Consider the following 22,930-nt stretch of genomic DNA (forward strand, 5'->3'; position numbering starts at 1 on the left):
GGCTTCACTGCGCCCTTTTTTGTGCCTGTGCTGTCGACAACGAGGGTCTAATTTTGGTAATATTGTGGGCAGGAAATGCTGCTGTTGTGTCCGGTAACTTTACAGTGACGTGAGGATGTGACAATAACCCCGGTCATAGATAGCTGCTGCATGCTAGCTGCAGTCTGCTGGTTGAGGTTGACGGAAATTGCCTTTACCTCCTTCTGGTTTAGTGATGTGGTTATTTTCTCTGAAATGAAAGTAGGTCTGTTTACAGAGGTTTCATAAGAACCGGAGGTGAGGAGGAAGCTTGCGGTTTCTCGATGTGAATGTTTGTTACTGTGCCTGTTCACCTGCTTGTCTCAGGTCGACTGAAGTGACTCAAAAATACAATATATTTTTACCAAGCCAATCACTCTAAAGACGCGATATAGGATGAATTATTTACTATACACTAGTGTGATGATTACAATACTGTTTTTATAAAATCAAATATTATCATTATAGCAGCATATAGCTGATTCTGGTCTGACAGGGATAATATAATCTCCCGCTGTGAGGTGCATATGTGAACATCCAGGTCAGGAGAATTTCAGGAGCAGTCCTACCTGAAATTATTTATATTATTTCACACTTGCAGAAATCTCCTGGAAAAACTCCTGATATTTCCAGAAGGAGCTGTATATGTGAACGCAAACAGACTTCATCCGGAGTTTCTCCTGCCAGACCCCTAGTATTTTTTCCACAGCATGTCTGAGTGGGCTGATGTGAGAACGCCGCAGGATATTCTCCGGAGAATTCACCTATAGAATGTATACACACAGCCACTACGTTTTCTGTCAGCCAGTATGTTGTTCTCCGCTCTTTTATTGATGTTGTCAATCCATTGAACTACAAAGGCAAATCTTCTCATTATAGCATCGTATAGTGGACTCTGTTGCTTCGTCTGCTTCTTCCATGTTGTTTTTTTTGTAATTTCTTACCTCGGGAGACCCCCCCCCCCCTCCCGTCTGACAGTTGTATCCCAATTACTTCAGACCAAAATATGGCTCAAAACTGAAATATCAATAAGTTTGTTTATAGTCTGTATTGAAATTAATGTATTCAATTGCATCTCCTGGCTGTTGGTTATGCCAGACAATCCTTCACGGTTTGTGTCCCCCCCTCCCACACACACACACACGTCATGAGTGTGTCTGAATGTATGAGACCATAGCTGTGATTTTTACTGAGCAGCCTTAGTTTGTTTTGTAGCTATAACCATTTTGCAGTGCTGCTGCTGCTGCAGCCGTAAAGTCACCTCATCTGAACCCTCCCTCTCAGCTGACTTTGCATATAAATAGAAACTAGATTGAGTGGACAAATCACAGAATAAAAAAGGAAAGGAATTCATGGACAAATACATGACAGGTGAATAAATACCTGAATGGATGGAAAGAAATTATCAACAAGTGGTGGAAGAAAGAACTAGACCCGACTGAGTGGAAGAACAAACTGTTGAATAAATGGACAGATTAACCACAGACGACAAAGTATTTGAATGAGAGAGCGAGTGAATGAATAATTGAGACTGACACATTTACCCTCCAGCAAACACTTACACACAAACACACTTACAAACACAAACACACACAAACAAACAAACGCATTCTTTCATTTCTAATTTGGATGCCGTGCGAGGTGCATGTGTAATGAATGTGATGTTCCAGGGGAGTCTGGAAAAATGAGCACCCATTTCCAAATTCTTACAGTTTTCACAATTAGGAGAGGCGATTGTGGGTTGTCTCAAATCAGAAGGTTGGTGGTTCCATACCGAGCTCCTGCAGTCTTTGAATTGTCCTTGGGCAAGACATTGAACCCCCCATTTGCCCCCTAGAGCAGAACCATCTGCGTGTGAAGGCGTGAATGTAAGTGGTAAGATGTTGATGGCCAGATTGGCACTTGCAAAGCAGCCTCTGACATCAGTGTGAGAATGTGTTCGTAAAAATAATGCCCATGTGACGTCTCGCCTTCAATCTTAATGTTGCAGAGACATAATAGGAGGGATGCAGTGATCCCACCTTTGTACTGTCTTCATAGGTAGTTACAGAGGGGGGATGTTTTCAGCGGAGCCAGCGGGGGAATGCATCGCTGTGCACGCATGCAAGTCTGACTGTGTGTCTATGTGGACCTGCTAGTGTGCCTAGCTTCCGAAATGCCGACATTCACGGACTGGTACACCACCGTTACACTGTCACAGAATTAATATAAATGTACATAGATGTGATGACGCCTGAGCATAGTAATGGAAAGAAAAAAGCAGTCTGAATAGGGCTTTGTAATAAGTGCATTAAAGTGTCTTAAGTGCATTATTTTCATTATTTAGGGTCCAATATTAGGGTATTTTGTCTCATGTACACATTTGTTTCAGTACATCATTTAGATAATAAGGTATCTTCCATTTGATCGGATCACAGATCCTGGATTGGAACATTTTTCGGATCAGCAAAATAAAAAAAATCAGAGAAAGAATCATTTAGCTCGTTTTGTATTTTCTTTAAGATAGGGGGTCAGTGCCCTCCCCTTGATCCGCCCCTGCCAAACAAGTTCAACATCATTAAAAACTCAAAATAAAGATCCATCATTGAGTACAAAACATGAGCTTCGACTATGTTGAACTTGTAACACATTGTTCATTTATCACTTCCCATTTTGGAGATCTCTGTCAAATCTTTGAGGGGTGAAAATCCCTGAGTACTCTGTGGATGCTTAACGCAGCCTCTCTGTAACACTTTTTTTTTTTGTCAAAATCTTTTTATTGAAATACAAACATGGTGTACACGAAGCACAGTGCTGATCAGTCACTGATATTAGAGGATGTTCTAAATAAACACCAAACGTAGTTAACAGTCACATCTACATAGGCAGAGTAAGAGACACGCACAAAAATAAAGCTATTAACTGCACATGGTAAATAAGTAAAGCATGGACCTACAACAACAGCCTGTGTTACCGTTTTACTTTTTAGGTTAAAGAAATTAACAACGTAAACAAAAACAAAATATCCATTATAAAACAATCCCTACCCCTTCACTGCCAGTGTTGACGTGAGATAATTTAACACTTATAGTTTTGAGTTAAAAACTTCACCTTACTGTAAGTAATGAATACCGTCTCAAATAACATTTTTTTAACCTTAATGCTAAGGGACAGCATGCTGACATCAGTGCTTATTTCCAGCAACACCTTGTTTCACATTCACAAAATGACACCAGGGAGCTTCCCATTATAGCCACAGTCTGCTGTTAGGCACTGCCCGGCTCAAGGACACCTCTACGTTATCTAATGAGTGACAGGAGGAGCATTTCTCAATCACATATCACAGCTTCAATGCATCCCGCCGTTGTGCGTCTACTTCTCTGACACTGACATTGCCACTGTCTTAAAAGTGAGGTTTCAGTATTTTGTCAACTTTTAAATAGTTTGACTCTGTAGCGAGTAGCAGACTGCAGCTATCCATGCATACTTGCATAAGCACACATACACAGACACAGGCGTACTTTCAGGGAGCCACAGGAGGGATATTGAAAGTTTATAATGTGAGAAACGTTCTTTCCCAATTGCATGCCTGGGGCTATGGCAGAGGAAGTGCAAGAGGTGGAGGAAAATCTTATTTAGTTGAAAATGGACAAAATGGTGAGGCAGCATTTTGTATTCATACCATCCACTCCGTCTTTCACCAGCTGCCCTTTGTTGTACCTTGGCCAACACAAACTTTGGCTGTAAATTGTGAGGTTGTGCGGATCTTAAGGTAACTAAGGCTGTCCTCAAAGTTTAAATATCTTAGGGTGCGTTCAAGCTGTTTGGTCTGTTTGAAACAAACCCTGGTGAGCTTTGAGAGATAGTTTGTTTAGTTTGGGGTGATGTGAAAGCTCATATGATCTCTGTTCTGGTTCGGTTAAAAAATGGGGGTCTCGTGGCGCTGTAGCCACAGTGGTTAGTGGGTGGCCCAGGTTCCAATCCGACCTGTGGTCATTCTTCATTCTCTCTACCTGATTTCCGACTCTATCCACTGTCCTATCTCACCTGACAGGCACGTCTCAGCACTTAAATACTGGTATATTGGTCCCACCCACATATGTGTTAAAAGTATGTCTTATCCACCAGGTTTTAAATGTGCTTCATATTTACTTCTTTAGGTATTATTTAGATTTGATGGATGTAGTTTCCCCTTTGGATTTTCTTCTTCTGCCTCCTTATCACCTAAAATAGTGTAGCCTAACTGTGTTTTTGTCTTTTCCCATTTTCTAAATGATGTTATTGCAGAATTTAACACCAACTTATTGTCTACAAGGACTTCACCATTGGTTGTTCATTTCACAGTGTCTGCACAAGCTTTACAGAAAAAGCCTTCCAGTAATTTTGGTGCAACTTGATTTTTAAGACCACTTTTATTTGTTTGATATAAATTGACTCCTTCGTGTTTATTATTCATAGTCTCGCTGTAATACACCGAACTGAAATGAGAGCAAAACACTGCTGGGAATGTAATGAAATCTAAAAAAAAAAAAAAAAAAGTACAAATTACGGAGGCTGTAACATAAGTCTTCTGAAGGAAGGAGCTGTTGGAAGCTTGAATTTGTATTAAAAGTGAGGAGAAGGAATGGACTTCATTACAACTCTTGACGGCACGGCAAGAGGGAGATCAGTGAGCACGGTCTTCAGTAGCTTCATTTGTTGCAGAAATGAAGAGAAATAAAAAAAATCCTACAACAGCCATGCAAATTCTAATGACTATAATGTAAAGCTGGAGTTATACTTCCATACTTTTTTATATCAACAGAAATCAGCTGATTTTAGGTCATTATCAGGCAGGACAGTGGATAAGTATGGAACTCGGTGAGAGAGAAGGTGGTGAATGACATGCGGAGGACAGGTCAGATTCAAATCCAGGCAGCCTGCTTGTGAAGGACTTTAGCCCCCATACATGGGGCACGCAAACTAACCAGTAGGCCAATGGCAACAGGGTCACCCTTCTTTTCTTTTTTTTTTTTGCAGTGAAATTACAGATCAGAAAAGTACAACACTATATTTAGCAGCAAAAGTGTGAATAACAATATTAAGCTGTTTTCACAGATGCACTCGCACGCCTGAAAATATCTAGATAATTTCAGGGGGTCTCCTGAAGTAGCAGCAGATGAAGCAACAGAGTCCGCTATACAACGCTATGATGAGATTATTTGCCTTTATATCAATCAGGAGTTTTCTGCAGGTGTGAAAGCACTAATAGAAGATGGTAATATCATGCACGTGGTTAAAGTGGTACTTATTGTCAGAGCTGGAGCCCAGCACATTAACAGCAGCATAGTATTTTATGCCCTAGAAAGTTGAATGTTTAAGAAGTAAAGCAAATTTTCCTTTCATTTATGTCCTTTATCCTTGTAGAGCTTATTAAGACGGATGGAAGAGTGGGTGGAGCATGAAGACAAAAATAGAGTCTGATAGGAGAAGTTAGGGAGAAAGTTAAACAGCAAGATTGTCACAGACATGGGGTAAGAAAGAAAGAAATTAAAAGGAAATAAAAAAGCGAAGTTGGGGCAGCAGTGGTGGACCCCTGCCTTTTTTAAATCAGGCTATATGCCCCTCAGGGAGTGGAAGAAATAGTCATGGCGAGAGAAAGAATATTTATATCCCTTCAGTACTGCCTCGTTCATCACCCCGGCTCTGCTAGATATTATATCCAGCTTGTGTTGTGTTTCTGTCTTAAGGCTGACTACAGCACAAAGAAAGAACCAATGTAAGCACTTCCTATACCGAGGCACACGGAGTCAGGGGAGGAAAAGTGAGGAAAACAGTCCAGGGCAGCGAGTCTGTGGCAAGGAGAATTATATATCAAGAGAGTTATATATCTACAGAGAGATGGAGATTACAAAGTACTGGGCCTGCTACCACACCCAGGGACCGGTCTAATAAGTGGATCGGAATAATAAGAGCCTGCTACCTCTGCACACAGAGGCACAATAAACTACTGGGTAGAGCCTTCAGGGCATAACCTGAGCCACTTGCTGAGTTTAGACCGAGGCTTATGAAGCTAAACACTGTGTAAGCACTATTGACTCTGGGTTTTTTCTGTCTGACCTGCTCATTGAGAATAAACCATAGCTCACTGTTTACACATTCTGCACGGTGTCTTTAGATTTTATGGTGCAGACAGGGGTGTGAGAAAAGATAGCGTGATGCATGTTAAGTTTTTAAGTTTCGGTGTATGAAGTTTCGTTATGCATTTCCAAAGGAGAGTTACAAAACAGTAATATGGGAGGGGGAAAGTAACATTACTCTTAACCACAATCAGTCAGCATGTAACAATGAAAGGAAATGATAAATTCTCAATATGGGGAAAGTTGAGTGGTACTGCCGTCCTCCAACAAAAACAGAGGTTAGCTAAATGCTGAAGGACTGTGTGACAAATAATCATTGGCTAAAATTAGCATTATGTGTTACGGTGTATGGTTTTAGGGTGTTTTCACAATGGTTGTTTCGTACCGTGCCAAGGCACAATAGATTTTTTTCTTCCAATTTTGAATATTCATTCGAACCTGGGGAAGATAGAACACAGTTGAACTGTAGTGAGTCGTTTGAATTCGATATATTCAGTCTATCAGCGCATCAGGCTGTCTGAAGTAGTTTACATTGTGGTCCAGCAGAGGGCGCTCTCAGTGTAACTTGACCATTTCATGCACTTTTGACCTCAGTAAACGAAGACAGTAATGTTGTGACAAAAGCAACAGAGGCGCAATTCAGGAGATACAAACTTACAAGAGGTAGACTCGTCTCTCAGCAGACTGCAGCCCACTGCTTTGCTGAAGAGACATAGGGTCACTAGAAAGCCGCAAATATTTTTGGAACGTCTATGCGTTCAGAACAAGTGTTGTCGTTAGAATGTGTTCGGACGTTACCGTGCCATATTCTAAGTTTGTTCTAAGCACTATTTGTTATGTTGGGAGACGAGAAGTTCTTGAACTTGCAACACCATGGTGGGTTTGATCGAGGCTCAGTTTCACCAAATCTGAGTTTGTCTTTACATTTCTTTCCGTCTGCTGCGCTCCTTTTTCATTGCTTCTTAATCTCTTCATGTTTGCCCCACCTTTACTTTCTTTTGTTTCATTTCGGTCTTTTGTCAAAGGGAACTTATCTTTTTGTTGTAATATTTTATGTATGTATGCCAATGCTCAGTCTTGGTTTAGGCTCTCTGTCTCCTTTTTTTTTTCTTCTCACGAAAATAAATGTGAATCTTTCAAGGGAGATGAATATCGTATCCAACCTTCTCCCCCCTTTTTAGAATTGCCAATACCGAACAAACTCCATCTAAAAAGCTGCCATAATGTCGCCATATTTTGTGCAGTGAAATGTTTCAATGTTCTCTCACTGAATTCAGGGGTGATTTGTTTGGATCTCGCTCATTAGCCATAGTCATCTGAATTATTGATGCGGCAGTGTCAGGCCTGCTTTCTCGATGACTGATGGCCTGCGTTCCCAAGTCATTTTCCTCCTCTGTTATTCCTCCCTCTCCTCCTCCTCTTTCTACACCCCTTCCCAACACTTCTATAACAAATTTTCTGAGTGGCAAAAGGATTTCCATCTTCCGCTCTCCATCCCCTTTCCCTCCCATGTCACCTCCCCTGCGTCTCCTTTCTTCAACTTCTCTTCTCTGCGCACGCCTTTGACATTTCTATATTTGTGTGGTGTCAAGCAGTGATTTCTCCCTTTTTTTTGTTTTACTTTTTTTCGGTGCTTTTTCGGTGCTTTTCTCCTCCCTTGTTCTCCTGGCCTTCTTCTTCACTCACCCTGCCTCCCCCTCCTTCCTCTTTTGCCATTTCCCTGACATTTCTTAGGCTAATTTCTGGGCCAGCCCGGTTTTAGTCTGGAAGTTGTGAAGGGTATTTCCTTGTTGTTGTGAACATTAATTTCTGCATGGCATTCTCCAAATGTATAAGCACTTGCTCCCACTGAAATGTCTTTCTCTCTTTTGCTGAATTAGCCATTGAGTCATTTACTCAATCAGGTAGTCAGTTACTTACTCAATATGTCATTCAGGTATTTATGCAGTCAGTCATTCAATCAGTCATCCACTCACCCAAACGCCTTTTAGTCAGTCAGTCATTTACCCAGATATTACCTTCCAGTGTGACTTGGTTCCTGCTTACACATCAACAGGTAATAAATCTGCTCATTTACCAAATAACGTCTCAATCAATAATTTGTGGACTTGTCACTTATATAGTCAGGTTGTCAATCATTTAGTAACACACAGCACTATTCAACATATTCACACGGCAGCGATTTTCAAAGATGGGTAGCACAAATGATGATATATCATTGTCATATAATGTTGAAGGCTGCAAGTTGTGTATGTATAAAGAATAAGAAAAGCCTCTTTTATTGTAATGCTTCTCATTTATCTGCACATTAAAAGAAAATGTTTGATAAACCATGCACAGCTCTGTTTCCACATATGCACTTCTGTATTTTTCTAGAAGATTTCATGAATTCAGTCTATGCACCGTGCACTGATCACCGAGAATAAACGTCACCCCTCCTTACCACTCACATGCGGAAAATTCACTTGATTTATATCCTGCTGCGTTCTCACATCAGCTCCATTGGATTTAATGAGGAGTTTCCACTAGGGGTCTGTCAGGAGAAACTCCGGATAGAGTCAGGGTAAAAAATGTGCCTGTTTGTGTTCACACTATGTAGCTCATCTCAAGAACTTGAGGTTTCTCAGGAGTTTTGTGCGAGTGTGAAAGTAGCTAAAGTGTCGCATAATACCATCGATTGGTGGTGTTAGCTGGGAAGTGGCTGGATGCAAACGGAAATAATTTTCTAAGGATAGCTTTCAAATCATCATCAGGTTTGTGTTTACCTTTGGGGTTCTATGATTTTTTTTGAATGCCTTTGTTTTTAAACCACCTGGTGGAACAAGTGCATGGCAAACAAACATGTATCCCCAATGACAGCTAACACTTACATGTCCAAACGTCAGGAGTTGTCAGGTGATGGGAACATGTGCTAGTTTCATCTCATTTATTTGACCCACCTCATATGCACATGGCATTCATCCCTTCTTCAGACACTGAGCCATGATGTTAAAGTTGTTGTGTCAGGAGGACAAGTGCTAATGGCTTGACATTAATGCCGTCATCACACCTTTGATTTTTCACACCTCGGATGTAGCAGCAAATATAAGTGTTCTAGTGTGTGGTTTATTGCATACCAGTGTTGCAGATCAGGCAGCGGCATTGGGTTTGAGCACACAGCATGAGCTTCACATACACACACACCAAGATATGCAACCACACACGCAGCGCTCTTTCATCATGCTAGCTCCGACGTTCTACATCACCACAGATTCCACCCAATACACCTCTGTAAGTTCTTCCTATGGCAGATCAGGGGCGTTGAAAACCTCGCTCTACCATTCTGAGTCCGTGTGTTACACATGGCAAGGGAGTCGCAACAGGGGCATAAGTATCCCGCCTTGAACTGACAGTGTGTAAGAGCCGCCATAGTATTCCTCATTACTCCTATCTCCAAGGGGAAATGTTGTCATACAGTACTGCCTGCTTTGCACCCCTCCTATTTTCTCTTCTCTTCTTCCTAAACCCATTTACACATTTTTCTTCTTCAACCTTCAACTTTTCTCCCTTGCCCTGCATGACTCGTCTCCCTCGCCCCTCTTGATCTCTTCTCCCTCTCCTAGCCGCTCCCCCCCCCCCCCCCCCCCCCAAACGATGACAGGCCTCGCCATACAGCCGATATGATGTGGCACATAATCCCACTGTGTGTGCGGGAATGTGTCTGAGAATGTGTGTTTGTGTGTCTGTCTGGCTCGTGGCTGATAAGACGTCTCACTCTTATCCTCCCAGACAGACCTGTGTCGCTGTGATGGTTTGCAGGCCACACACACACACACACACACACACACACACTCGGATTAATACACTCAGCTGCACGCAGAAACAGACACTAATGCACAAGTACACACGTTTACACATATGCACAGACACAAACACACTCGTGACTTTGTACTCGGTTGTTAGATTGAAAGCCTTATAGTAGAGCTTTTCCTAATGCTGTGTACTTGTCCCTATGTGTGTCTGTTTGTGTGTGTACATGTTGCCTGTCACAGATATCTGATGATTCTCTCTTATTAAACTCTTAGTCTTTCTGCTTCACTGACAGAAAGCCTGTTAACACTCTGCACAAGACTTAAGCCTTTTAAAGTTTGTGTGTGTGTATAGTATGTGTGTATTTCAGTGTTTCTCTGCATGGTAGAGAGGCTGTCACAGGGCATGCCTTATTGATACGGTCACAGTAGGCTAGAATGTGGAAAGGAGAGCAGATTTAGTCTTCTCAGAGTTCTTTCTTTGCCTTGTTCGACCTGAGGACTTTACTCATGTCGTCAAAGTGAATCCTTGTAAAGTAACAATACACCTAGATGTAATCAAACTGGTTATGACTCATTAACACATATCCTAACACAACTTTTGGGAAGCATTTATTTGTCAAGGGAACGTCAAGTTATCACAAAGACTGTAACTAAACATGCACAAAGCCTTGGTGACCCATCACCCATTGGTTTCTGAAGGAGCAAAATGAAGCCCAACCATAATGGTCGCCATATTAGAAATGCTTAATCCAACAAATTTACGCTAGAGACCGGAGAGGAGGTGCAGTTGAGGGGGGCCCCATAGACTATAAATATACATGGATGAAGCCTGAAGTGATGTCACCCATTGGTTTCCGAAAGGGGCTTCTGAAGCTTGGGGGTTGCCATACTGGAAATAATGTAACAACCTAACATTCAGTTGACAACACCAGGCAGGAAGCTAGAGCTGAGGGGGGGCTTTAGCTTCCTGACACAAAGCCTTATTAAACCCCATACAGTGTTTGCTGTTAAAGACACAACTATTCAAACAGACCAGTTTTTTTTTTTTTATGTAAACATGTTTATTTCTACTGTCCAAATGTGCATTTTTGAATGTGGTGTGTATGTGATTTACGGAGCTTCTGCAGCACGCCTCTAGTGGACACTCGATGAACTGCAGGTTTTTGCACTCCCTTCATATTTCAACACCAGAAGTTGCTGTTTGAGTTATCACTACATGTCTCTCTGACTCGGGGACATTTTCAACCAGAGCAGTAATATAGATTCTCAGCTGGGGGTGGGTGAGGTGGTGTTGGTGTTGGTGGATGGGAGGGGGCTGGCATCTTTAACCTCTAGGCTTTGTTGGTTCATTCGGTAAAAGTCCTGAAAGAAAAAGTTACAGAAGTGCTCATCCCCCTCCGCTGGGTTGCATTGAGATTTATTAGGAATCATATTTCTGTCTCAGCTTGCCTGTCTAAATGACAGGTTATTTATGCTCGCAAAGTAGGTTATTAACACACACACACACACACACACACACACACACACACACACACACACACACACACACACACACACACACGCAGAGCAATAAGGAAATACAACATGATGAACTGGAGCAGTTTAGCATAAAGCTGTCGTCAGGATAAACTCTAAATGCCATTTTGTGTCTCCCTTTCAATTTCTCACCTTCCCTTCCAATCTTTTTCTCGCCCCCTGTTACGTCGTACCTGTTTTAACTCTATTGCACGGACACTTTAAATAATGGCGTGATAGTAACCCCAACTGACTGTATACCCAAAGGCATGATGAGTTTTGCAAGAAAGTGAGTTGTTAACTTAACCCTCTACACCCTGTTGTTGTATACAATCAAAAGTTTAAAGGCAGGGTTTGTAATTTTCTCCAGATCCACTTTTTAAGATTTAGGTTGAAATTGTCTTTAGGTCCTGACAGAAATTAATAACTCATGTTCTCTGAAAAAGGATCCAAGAAAATCGGTCTTCTGTAGCAGTTGTAAGCCTGTAAAAACTTCCACCAATGTCTGCCATCAATCACGCCTCCCTGCTCGTACTCTATCTCTTGTGTGCACAACCACCGCTGCCATTCCCCCCCATTCATGCAAGGCCTGCTCCGACCTCCACCTCAGCGGTGACGAAGTGTGGACAACAGAAAGCTATTATCCCATATGCTCTTTTGTAAAGTGTCCCGAGATAACACTTGCTATGAATTGGTGCTATACAAATGATGATGATGAATGATTGATTAATTGACTAGCCCACACACAAAGCGCGTCACCGACTTTTATACTGTGAGTTTATGTACCGCTGAATGAGACATTAGATGATTAGATGACGTAGTTTCTACACAATGCAAGCGATGTGCTGAAGTCCGCTTCTGGTGCAACGGCGCTCATGCATGTAAGTGAGGGGCGTGGCTTTTGAGGGAGCATAGAGAGGAAGGGGGGGGGGGGGGGGTGTAGACGGAGCACTGAGGGAATGCTACTTTCAAAATCATGCTAGTTTTCTCTGTCTTTAAGTTTGTTCTTCTGTCTTGGGGAGAAGGCAACTTTTAAATTAACAAGATAGTTGAATGAAAAAAAAAAACACACACACATTAGGTGAAGCAAATGCTTTATCATCACACCTCCACAGATAAGTGGAAATAAATGTCATCCTGATAATATTGTTATATTGTAATTTATAGATGCCAACAGACAGACCATGACACCACCAGCTTCCTGCATGGTGATGAATGAATGTCGCTCCTTTTCGATTGTGAGTTTCATACAATAACAGAATCTTGAGGAAAAGTGAAAATTCAATATTTTTACGATATATTTTAAAAAAGAGGAGATAAAATGCAGGGTTTTCTTGTTATAAAGGTTACTCACTCAGCTTTCCACAGACATGGAATAATCAGCCAGTGGGCATAAGTAGCCAAAAAGGTGGTCTGTAAAAGCCCAATGGTCTATAAGGTGCCCTGCCCTGTGATGCAACTGCAAATTTTTATATCACACACTAAGATGTGTCAAAGTAAGAAAGTCATTTCACTGAAACCAAAACACATCAGGGTGCTGAATATTGATGTCTTAAGTCTACCAAGATTCTTATTTTTTAGGGATACAACCATGCATCGGTTTAGGATCTGTATTGGATGAAATCAGACATGTTGACAGGTCGGCACATCGGCAATTTACATCTAACTGCTGGTTCAGAGAAGAGTTTTTATTAATTGGTCAAAAGAAGTCACCTGTTGGACTGTTTTCATGGTCAAACATGAGAGAAAACGTTGTGGGAGTCATACACCAAAAGATGTAACAGAAAAAGTAATTTGCATTGGAGTCGGGAGTCGGCAATCGGCTAAATTGTAGTAGTTTTTCTCCTAGGGTCGAGTGGGGGTGGTGGGTAGGTGCATGCGTATGAACAAAGGAGCAGGTGAAAAATCATGCTTAGACTGCAGGCATCATGTTGCTGTCATTGCTGTTTTCGGAAGCAGCCCGTAATGACGATAAGGCCTCCATCTGCAGCAAAATGCAATTCATTTTCACTACACAGTTATTTTGCTCATAAAAATCTCACTTGCTGCCAATTTTCTAAAACTAGTTCTTGACGAGGACGTTAATTTAAAAAGCGATAATTGAAACCTTGAAACCCTCCTGTAGATGTGTCCACCGCTGCCTACAAGCCATCTACTATCTATTAAAATGATCAAATGTATGTTTTATCTGCATACTTTTTTTTTTTAATCATAAGCTTACCTTCTAATATCTGTGACTCACCCAGCACTGAACTTTCACATGTGCTGCAGGTGTTGCCGCTAAAAGGAGATATTCTGTGGCACAAATTGGCAGTCATTTTGATCTGTGGCTGCACCCTAACTAGAACCAGAAGAGGTGCAGGAGAAAACATGAATTCACAAAAACAAAATCCGCCTAACATTTTTCTTTTTGCAATAAGGAGTAAAATGTTGCAGCATGCCGTGTTAAAGTCTATCTGCTTTATATCACACATCCTGCAATGTCAACATGGCATATGTGCATCCAAGTAGCCATCTCTCAGCCCAAAGTGCTTTCACTGCAAACTCTTGAGCATCACCAACAAACACACACTCATCATTTCCCATTCGCTGAGGAGTGAAGTACCAAAGCTGTTTTTCAGTACATCCAACATGCTAATCACAGCTTCACTTGTCTATAAAGGGAAACATCTCCTGAGCTTTTCTTCGCTGCAAAAGGACCTTTATTTATTGTTAAAGCACAGAAATATCCTCTCTTGGACAGGCTGTTATTTTAAAGCGGAAAGCTGTTCAAACTGAAACACTTTTGTGTCTCAGGGCTGACAATCCCCTCGGCTGGAACTGGTTCTAATAAACAAATTAACACGGAGAGAGAGACGGAGGCTCTTTGAACTATGGCTGACAGTCCACGTCTCTAATGAGGAGCTTAATTTGTGATGATTGTTGCAACCCTTGTTTCAACCGAGCAACTGGTGGTCACTCCCCTTCCCAGCTGTTCACATTATTGACCGGCCAATTAGTCTCACCAACCGAGCTCGTCGCACGATATGATAAGTGCAACTAGCTCACCAGCTCCCCTGTGAGCCTGACACCACTTTGCAGTTGGCCGTGAGACAGCTTTAGGTTGCTGGGCTAGGAGAATTCCCATTACTGTTATCACAGCCCATAAGGCTGCAGTACTTAGACGTGGCTGGAGCTTTAATGTATGCACTTTTTCACGGAAATAAAACAAGACCAGTTCTGGATAGCAGCTTCTCTCTGGTGACTTTATTACCAGCTCGATCTGAAATGAGCTCGTTAGCCGGTACGCCAGCTCAGTCAGGTCTAACTGATTATTCAACCAAGGTTGTGATCGAATAGCAGCACTCTCCTAGTTTTCATCATATAAGTGCAGAATCTCAGCAAACATAATGCTGAATCCAAAGTGGCAGTCTTCACATCACACTCCTTTTTTGTCCAATTTCACAATTTATCGCTCATGAAAAATAACTTAACGCTTGTCAACTTTACTTTTCCCCACACGACTCATACTTCTTAGCAGCATTTAAATTGAAGGTAAAATTCTATTTAAAGGCGACTGTGTGAGTAATCAGTGTTTTATTTTTGCATATTGAAGTCAGTCAGTCTCTCTCTGTGGGGGAGAGAAAAGCTCAGTTCTGTGCATCATTGGAATAATCCAGCACTTTGCTTTAAACACAAAGCTCAAGACTGGGCCATAAAATAATCGTTATAGAAAAATGACACCAAATATGTAAGAAGTTGAATTCCTGTACAGATTTTTTCCCAGAATAAAAAAAGCTTTGTCACAAAAGAAGAAACAAACCCATGCAAGTAGGGATGCACAGATCACTCCTAGTATCAGTTCGTTGCTGATTCAAATATCTCTGACAATGGGCCAATCTGTTTATTAGAGTTCTATGCTGTTCTGTGTGCTTACTACAGCACTTTCAACTGTCTGCTAGTAAGCCTGTGCATTTTTCTAAGCGGAGCCCACATAGCATGGAGGAAGCTAACAACACAGGCTAAGCACTTTGGAGATTTTATGGTACTTGCAGTACCTGTAAAGCTAGTGTAGCGAGGTTTGGTGGTATAACGACGAGTTCAAACAAACAAGACGTAAAGAAACAAAGCAGTTAACTTTTTTGGCTGCATTGCAAAGATGCAAGAAACTTCCCAGTGACGGTTTGAAACCAGGGATGCATCGGTTAACTATCGGTATCAGCTGAAATTAGCCCTGTTGACAACAGCACATCGCTGAATAATGTTGCATGAACTGATGTCAGTAACTGTTGTTTTTTGTTGTGCCAAATCAGTTCAATGCAGACATCTAGCAGAAATAACTACTGATTCAGAGAAAAGGTTTTTTTTTTTTGGGGGGGGGGGGGGGGGCTTTTTTTAATTCCTTATTGGAGAGACAGGAGAGTGAATAGAGTCAGAAATCAGGGACAGAAGGAGTAGTGAACGACAGGCGGGAAAGGAGAATCAGGTTGGATTTGAACCCGGGCTGTCCGCTTCAAAGTCTGCAGCCTCTGCACATGGGCAGGCGCATCAACCAACTGGCCACTGATGCCAAAGAATAGTTTTTTTTTAATTGGAGGGATGAGGGTCCCAGTACAACAATCTAACTTGTTTTCATTGTCAGACATGACAAAAAATGGTGGCAATGTGGGAATCCTGCACCAAAAAGAGTCATGAAACGAACACCAGAATCTGCAATCGGCTTAATTATTATTTCAAAAATCTGTGTCAGATTCGCCCCTGCGTCAGTGCATCTCTATTAGAAAGTTGGCCACTACTAGAACGTATGACAACACTTCATATCAGAGTTAATGGATGTAAAAGTGATGAGCTTAACCACAGATATCTGGCACTTTGACTTTTGCTGGTTTTCACATAAAACAGTAAACCGGTTGGACACAGGTTTCATGCCAGTGCGGTGGAACAACCTTAAAACATCCACAGATCACACACCAGTGACTGGATTCCAAATGGCATCATGGAAATGCCCGATCAGTTTACAAGGTGCAAATCATTTTTATAGACTAGTAACATGGGAATGCACAACAAATGCTCACTGTGACGGCAGATTTAGTCAGTTTATATGATTTCTTTCTTTTAGTATATTTAAAGCTGGAAAAGCCTGATGTTGCCTTTTTGTCATTGATTTTAATCCCTTCATGCTGGACAAAATGGAGATTTCCAATTACAGTACGTGCCATTAAGCCACGGTTCAGTCTTTATAAACTGTCTCTGCAAAGCAGCAGGTATAATGTACCTGCCTTTAAGTCTTATTTTGAAGTATCTGAAATAATGAATGTTACCAGCGATACTTTTGCTAAACCACTAAAAGATATTTCTATTTTAAAGTATGGCCCACGAGGGAAGCTTTTGTTTCTTTTGCACAACATATTTTTATTTTCTTCTGTGTAATAGGTCTAATGAGACTGAATACTCACCTATGCAGGTGTGAATAACAAATGTGAAGGGCTAATGAGGCTAATTAGGAGCGAATTAAGCTCCCCTGTAATTAGGCTCCAGTGTTAGCTTCCAAAGGCTAATGGGGTAGCATACTAGGCCAATTATACATCTATTCCTAATATGCTTTCATATGCATTGTGCCCTTGGCCCCTGACTTTGACCGTTAAAAAGGATCACTGCCGGTGGATTGGCACCGTCTGCATGCTGGACAGGTGCATAAATACGGAGAGAGAAAGGCGTAAATGGAGGGTTTAGAGCTAAAGGTCACACAAGTCGTAACACACAGCACACCTGGGAAGCAGAAAAGAAGAATGCAACGGACCTTGTATAGCCAGAAAGACTCACAACTTCCTGACCTTTAGTGAGTCCGAAGCCCTCACTTCCACGTTTTCTCTGCCTTGTGCTTTAAACATAAGCCGGCAGTCGCCACCTTTGTGCCTCCTCGTCTCTTCTCGGCTTAAAGTTCGTTTTTCTCTTTTTTTAAACACCAATTATTTTCGGAACAGTACTGCAGGCAGCAGAAGTGAACTCAGGTCAATCCATGCAGCGGAGCAAGGAACAACTATTCACAGTATAGACATTTTTCAGCTCTTATTTTGATTGGATAACTCAGCTCAGTGGTTTGGGAAGGCTTTTATTGAGGCCAGGAAGTCAAGGAATTGAAGTGTTTCATAAAATGTATATTTTTAATAAAGCATGTGCTCTCAAATATACGATTTTCCTACGTTAGAGACCTGTGAAAACAGCCTCGCATTAGCAGCTTTGATCAGAGTCCATGGACGTGGCAGGGAGCGAGTGCTTTTCATAAATCGGAGGATGAGTTGTTCACCCTAATATTTCTTCCACCGCCTTCTATCACCAACCGGCTTGCTGTGACTGTTGTTTTTTTGTTATCTTTTTTGCTTTTTCTCCATGCAATATTTAAAGGTTATCTGCAGACGGAGAGGAAAATCAGGAAAAATGTGCATCTTTGTCCTACTTTAATATATTAGAGGTTGCTATTATTGTCCACAGAGCTCACAGGAAGCTACGGATCCTTAGATATTTGTCGTGCAAAGTTCGTGAAGCATGACCTGAATTTAAACAAAAGCCTAACCTTCAGCTTTGAATGTACCTTGATATGTGGTTGTTAATGGAGATTTTGGCTGCTTGGTTATTATTGGATGGAATTAAAGGTTAGAATGTTAATTCTAATAATTCAGCCACTCAGTGTGCATCAAATTGCTGCAGAATTGAGATAACTAAATATTTCATTTGTAGCTTTGGAGTGAAATTTCTAATTCTCTGTCATATCTAAAGTTTCAGCTCTCTTCAGTATTTAATGTCTTTATTGAGTTAGATGTTACTGGTGAGTGGAAGAGGATGGGACATCATATAACTGGGGAAACAACTGTTCAGCATCTTGTTCTTTTGTTTTAAAGGTTTAGTTTGGGGCTTTTGTGCCTTTATTTTAAAGGTCCCATATTATGCTTTTTCTGGTTTTATATGCTCTTTAGTGTGTTTTCCAAGTGTCCTGTGTATGTTTAGGCACATTTATGTGCAAAAATTCAAAGTCCGCGGAAACGCGGCTTCTCCTACGTCCTCCTGTTAGCTGTAGCATTAGCTGCATGTAATGCTCGGTTCTAGTCCCCCTCGAAAAAAAATTGTCAGTGTGATGTCTTGTCAGTGTGAGATCACTGATCTAAGCCCATTGGCTCGTTGTGGCAAGCCCTGCAGCTCATGTTGCACGCCCGTTAACTTCTGTAGCACGCCCACGATATGCCGTAGCCTGTGGTAGCACAGTAGTGCTAAGGTGCTAATGTTTTTGCTCCCCGGCCCTCAGAGCCAGAGTGGCTGAGCGACTGACCAATTACGGCAGAGCCGACAGGCCGACCAATCAGATCAGACTTGGCACACGTTGGTACTCTGAACTTCAGAGCCTTAGAGAGAGAGTCAGAAGCGAGCCGGTGCATGGAGCGGCAGTACATGAAAACACACACTTTTTTCGAACTTTAGCTATTGTGAACATACTTTAGTAGGTACATAGATTAAATATACGAACCACAAAAAGGGCATAATATGACCTCTTTAAAGAAAGGATAGTGTCTCCATACTTGCTTTGCAGGCAACGGAGACAAAGACTACTATACTTTGCAATCTTGCACAAGTCCCTAAGCTTCCTTCCAAATAAAACATATTTGTTTTCAAGACAGGAAATAAAGCAACCCAGGTGTAAGGCAGTAAAAAAAAAAGCAAATCGCATAATGCATCATGAGTTGAGTAAATCGTTCCATCCCTCCAGCCTCATTTCTCTGAAAGGGATATCAACAAAACGTCTCCGAGCATGCCACACTAAAGGGTCCAGGGAAATAGCAAGTGCAGTGCTAGCTTTCCCAAACTTAAAACACACATGCAAACACTTCCTCCGATTTCCTTTACTTAAAGTCCTTTAGCACTTTTTTTTTCTTTCTAATTGGATTTCAGATGGATTAAGAAGGATGTCGCTGGACTTCAAGCTGTGTCACTCTCTTCTTCTTTTTTGTCTGCAGTGTTTAATTAAAGCTTGAGACCACCCGCAGCTGACTGTTGCTACAAAAAATCTCTTAATGAGATGAATCAAACATTTAGTCCCCACTCACATAAAATACACACGCAGATGTTTGGGGCTGAACACTTGATCCCAGCTGATGGAAAAACATTCATGGGGCGAGGGTAACCCCCAAACACACAGAGTCCTGAGTCGTTGATTGATTTGCTCAACACTTACGAATAATTCTTCCAGGAGAGGCAAGTTGATAGAAGTTGTTTTTGCAACTTAAAGGGATACTTCCCCCATTGAAACATGAATCTGTATTGACATTGGGTCATATATGTAGTAGAAATGTGAATTAAATTTTGAAGTTGGTGCCTTCTTGGCTGTGAAAAGGCAGAAAGTGTCTTTTTGGCTCATGTGGATGAAAGACACCAAATCCCAGAATGCACAGCACTGCAGGCCACTCCCACTAAGGTCTGAATCAGAATCAGAAACACTTTTTTAATCCCAGAGGGAAATTCGATCGATACAGTTTCTCCAAAATATTCAATATAGCAGTAGAAATATAGTAATAAAAACATTTACAGACATATTTACTTCAACACATGAGGCCATTTCCTCAACAGATTCCAAGATTTCTTCCAGAATTGATCTTGGAAATTCCTGGCAGAAAACAGACTCTATGTCTGTGTCCATAGGCAAACAGTGAGAGCACCGACACTACCAGTCCATTCCAGCTTGAGCCGGCTCCTCGTCCTCACCGCCGCCGACAGGCAGCCATTATGTCTCGGCTGCTGAGCTGCGGCGGCAATATAGCAGCTAGACGGTTGCTGGTCTTGTGTCGCGGCCGGGGACGCAGTGGCCGAGCTCCCGGGGACCGGCTTGCGGCGGCCAGCGCCCAGCGGCCGTAGCAGCCAAAACACAAGACCGGCCTGTCGCAGCAGCCGTCTCGCCACTATATTTATATTTTTTCACCATTATCAGCTTTCTCCATAGAGCCTGTTAGCATAGCTTCGAAGCAACATAGCGGACGTTAAGTTTCGATTCTGGGAGTGAGTTCCCACCCACTGATCTGTGATTAATCTGTAGCTTCAGTGGTCAAAAACATGAGGAACTAGCGTTGTAGTTTCACCCCGCAAACCGCAACAGCTTCCAGTGATGCAAAAATCGTCATTTTGCGTCACTGGAAGCTCCTTTTCAGACTTAAAAATACAAAGATTTCACATCTCAGGGGAAAATGAGGGCGGGATGCACGACCATTCAAGAATACTACCAGGTTTCTAATGATACAAAGCTTAATGCAAATGGGTGAAGTATCCCTTTAAGTCGACTTCAGGGAAAAGTGAGAAGTGAGCTGAAGTAAAGATAATAAGGTGCGGAAAGACTTGGTGGTTACACGTCCCCTACATGGTGATGAATTAGCCATGTGTCGGGGAGATGAAGGAGCCCTCCTATCTGCTTTGTGTTTCCTTCAAATTCAACTGAATGGCTCTTTGCCGCAAATGACACTCCTCTAGGGCTCCATTTGTCTCCTTTTTGTTCAGTTTCTCAAACAATACCAAATCAGTTTTTTCTCCTTCTCTCTGAAGTAACGTGTTTTGTTCCTTCATTTTACTAAGGACACAAAGGGGAAAAAAAAACAGCATAATTTGCAATGTGGGAGGTTGGGGATGCGACCATACCTTGCTGTGATCCAATTGAAAATCAATACAAACAAATTGATTTCCCAAACAGGAAAAGCAGTATAGAAAATGGATGGATGAACCTGCCACGCCCTGTGTTATGCCTGGTGTCACACCTTAGCTCCTCTGTTTCCCGGCTCAACGTTACCACAGATGCTGCTATAAAAAAAAAGGGGGGGGGGTGCTTTCTTATCCCTGCCATACACAGACTTTTCTGCCTAGCCCCTCAAGGAATTTAGAATTACTTTTTCAAACCCTGTGATGCACTTTTTCTATTAAATTTCCACCTAATGTTTACTGCTCTAAGCCCACCACCCCCTTCCTCTTACGCATGTAAATCCTTGAGGAAACTAATTTACACACAGATTTGTTTTGCCTTGCATTTTGGCAGATAATCATGCGCTCCCTTCATAACATGCTTTCGGCTACCACAAAGAAGAAAAGTAGGGGAAACATAGTGTTTGTTTATTTGTTTTGGGATCATTACAGAAATGTGATCTTGATACTGGACCGGTTGTTGGTGAGTTGTGTAAAGGCAAACACGGGGTGACTGCACTGAAGCTTTAGACACACTGTATTGTGTAATGTGTTGATCAGTAACTACGTGCAATCTGGTGTAAAAGATGCAATTTAATACCTATTTTTTTTCATCTTCAAAGTCGGCTGAGTCTTACACACATGTGCGACCAATATGCCAGAATAAATCGCAGACATACGCACTGTCATTACCGCGGGTGCAGCAGCCACTATCACTGCAACCTGATGTGATTAAAAAGACTTCCCCACTCACTGTGCATTGAAAGCTGATTGCACGCTGTGCTGGGGAAGAAAGCGACACCGACCAGTATGGCTGTGCGACTTTTCCACGTTTCCCTCGCCAGGTCATAATCATGCATTTACAGAAAACAGTGGTTAATTGTTCTGTAAATAAAACCTTGTGGAGTGCTCTTCTGATTGAAAGAATCCTATGTTAAAGTTAAAGAGTGACCAGTGGAGTCGGGCAGAGCTCGCAAGTGAGGGGTCTGTGCTTCACAACTTTCACTGTAGGCTAAGTGCTAAACTATCATAGTGTAGCTAGAAGGAGTGCAAACTCCACAAAGTGAAAAGAGACTTAACTAAAAGAGCGACACACAAACTGCATCGGAGCTCTGTGTGTGCGGGTGGGGTTGGCTTGCTGCTTTTTTTGTCCTCTGCCAATTGCGTCCCTGATAATTATTTTCCAATATTTCCCATGCATGCATTTGTAAATTTGTATAAACTAGCTAACTCTTTCTTTCTTTTAATCTGCCCTGTCCCCCGATGCCTGCCCTGGTGCATGACACTGATATTTAAATCCAAAGAAAATAATATTTTTTTTTAAATAGCCAAGAAATGCTAAAAACTGTGTCACATGGTTAAATAATGTCCCACAACTACCGATGTGTTAGCACCTTTTTGGGCACTTTACAGGCGTCTGTGTTGATTCCTGTTTGGTGTTGATTTAGAGAATAAGTGACATTCAGATAATATTTTTGCCAAAAGAACAAGCTTTCAATCTGCTAATTTGTTATCAGCCCTAAGAATTAATTACTGCCATTATTAATGTTTCGGATCAGTATGCTTACTACCATCAACAACCTGAAATAATACCATTATCGCTGCATGTTATCCTGCGTCACCTTTTTCTGCTCCTCCCATTTCATCTCTTTCTTGTTTCTCTCTTTCTGTCTATCCCTTCTTTATTCTTTCCCAGGTGGTTTTTGTATAGCTCTTCATCCCTCCTCATCCTCTGCCTTCCTTCCTGTTTTCATTATTACTTCCCTCTCTTCCCCTCATCTCTTGGCTTTATTGCAGGGAGCAGTACAGCGGTGACCGTGT

The 22,930-nt window shown here is 41.8% G+C and overlaps 1 protein-coding gene across 1 annotated transcript in view; it reads left to right on the forward strand.

Annotated features, from left to right (window-relative positions):
* The window catches only part of tusc3 (tumor suppressor candidate 3), an 81,376-nt gene that overhangs the window by 529 nt on the left and 57,917 nt on the right, over window positions 1-22,930 (forward strand). The gene's annotated exons all lie outside the window — the stretch shown is intronic.

The sequence above is a fragment of the Labrus mixtus genome, chromosome 2, assembly GCF_963584025.1.
Source record: "Labrus mixtus chromosome 2, fLabMix1.1, whole genome shotgun sequence".
Lineage (NCBI taxonomy): Eukaryota > Metazoa > Chordata > Actinopteri > Labriformes > Labridae > Labrus > Labrus mixtus.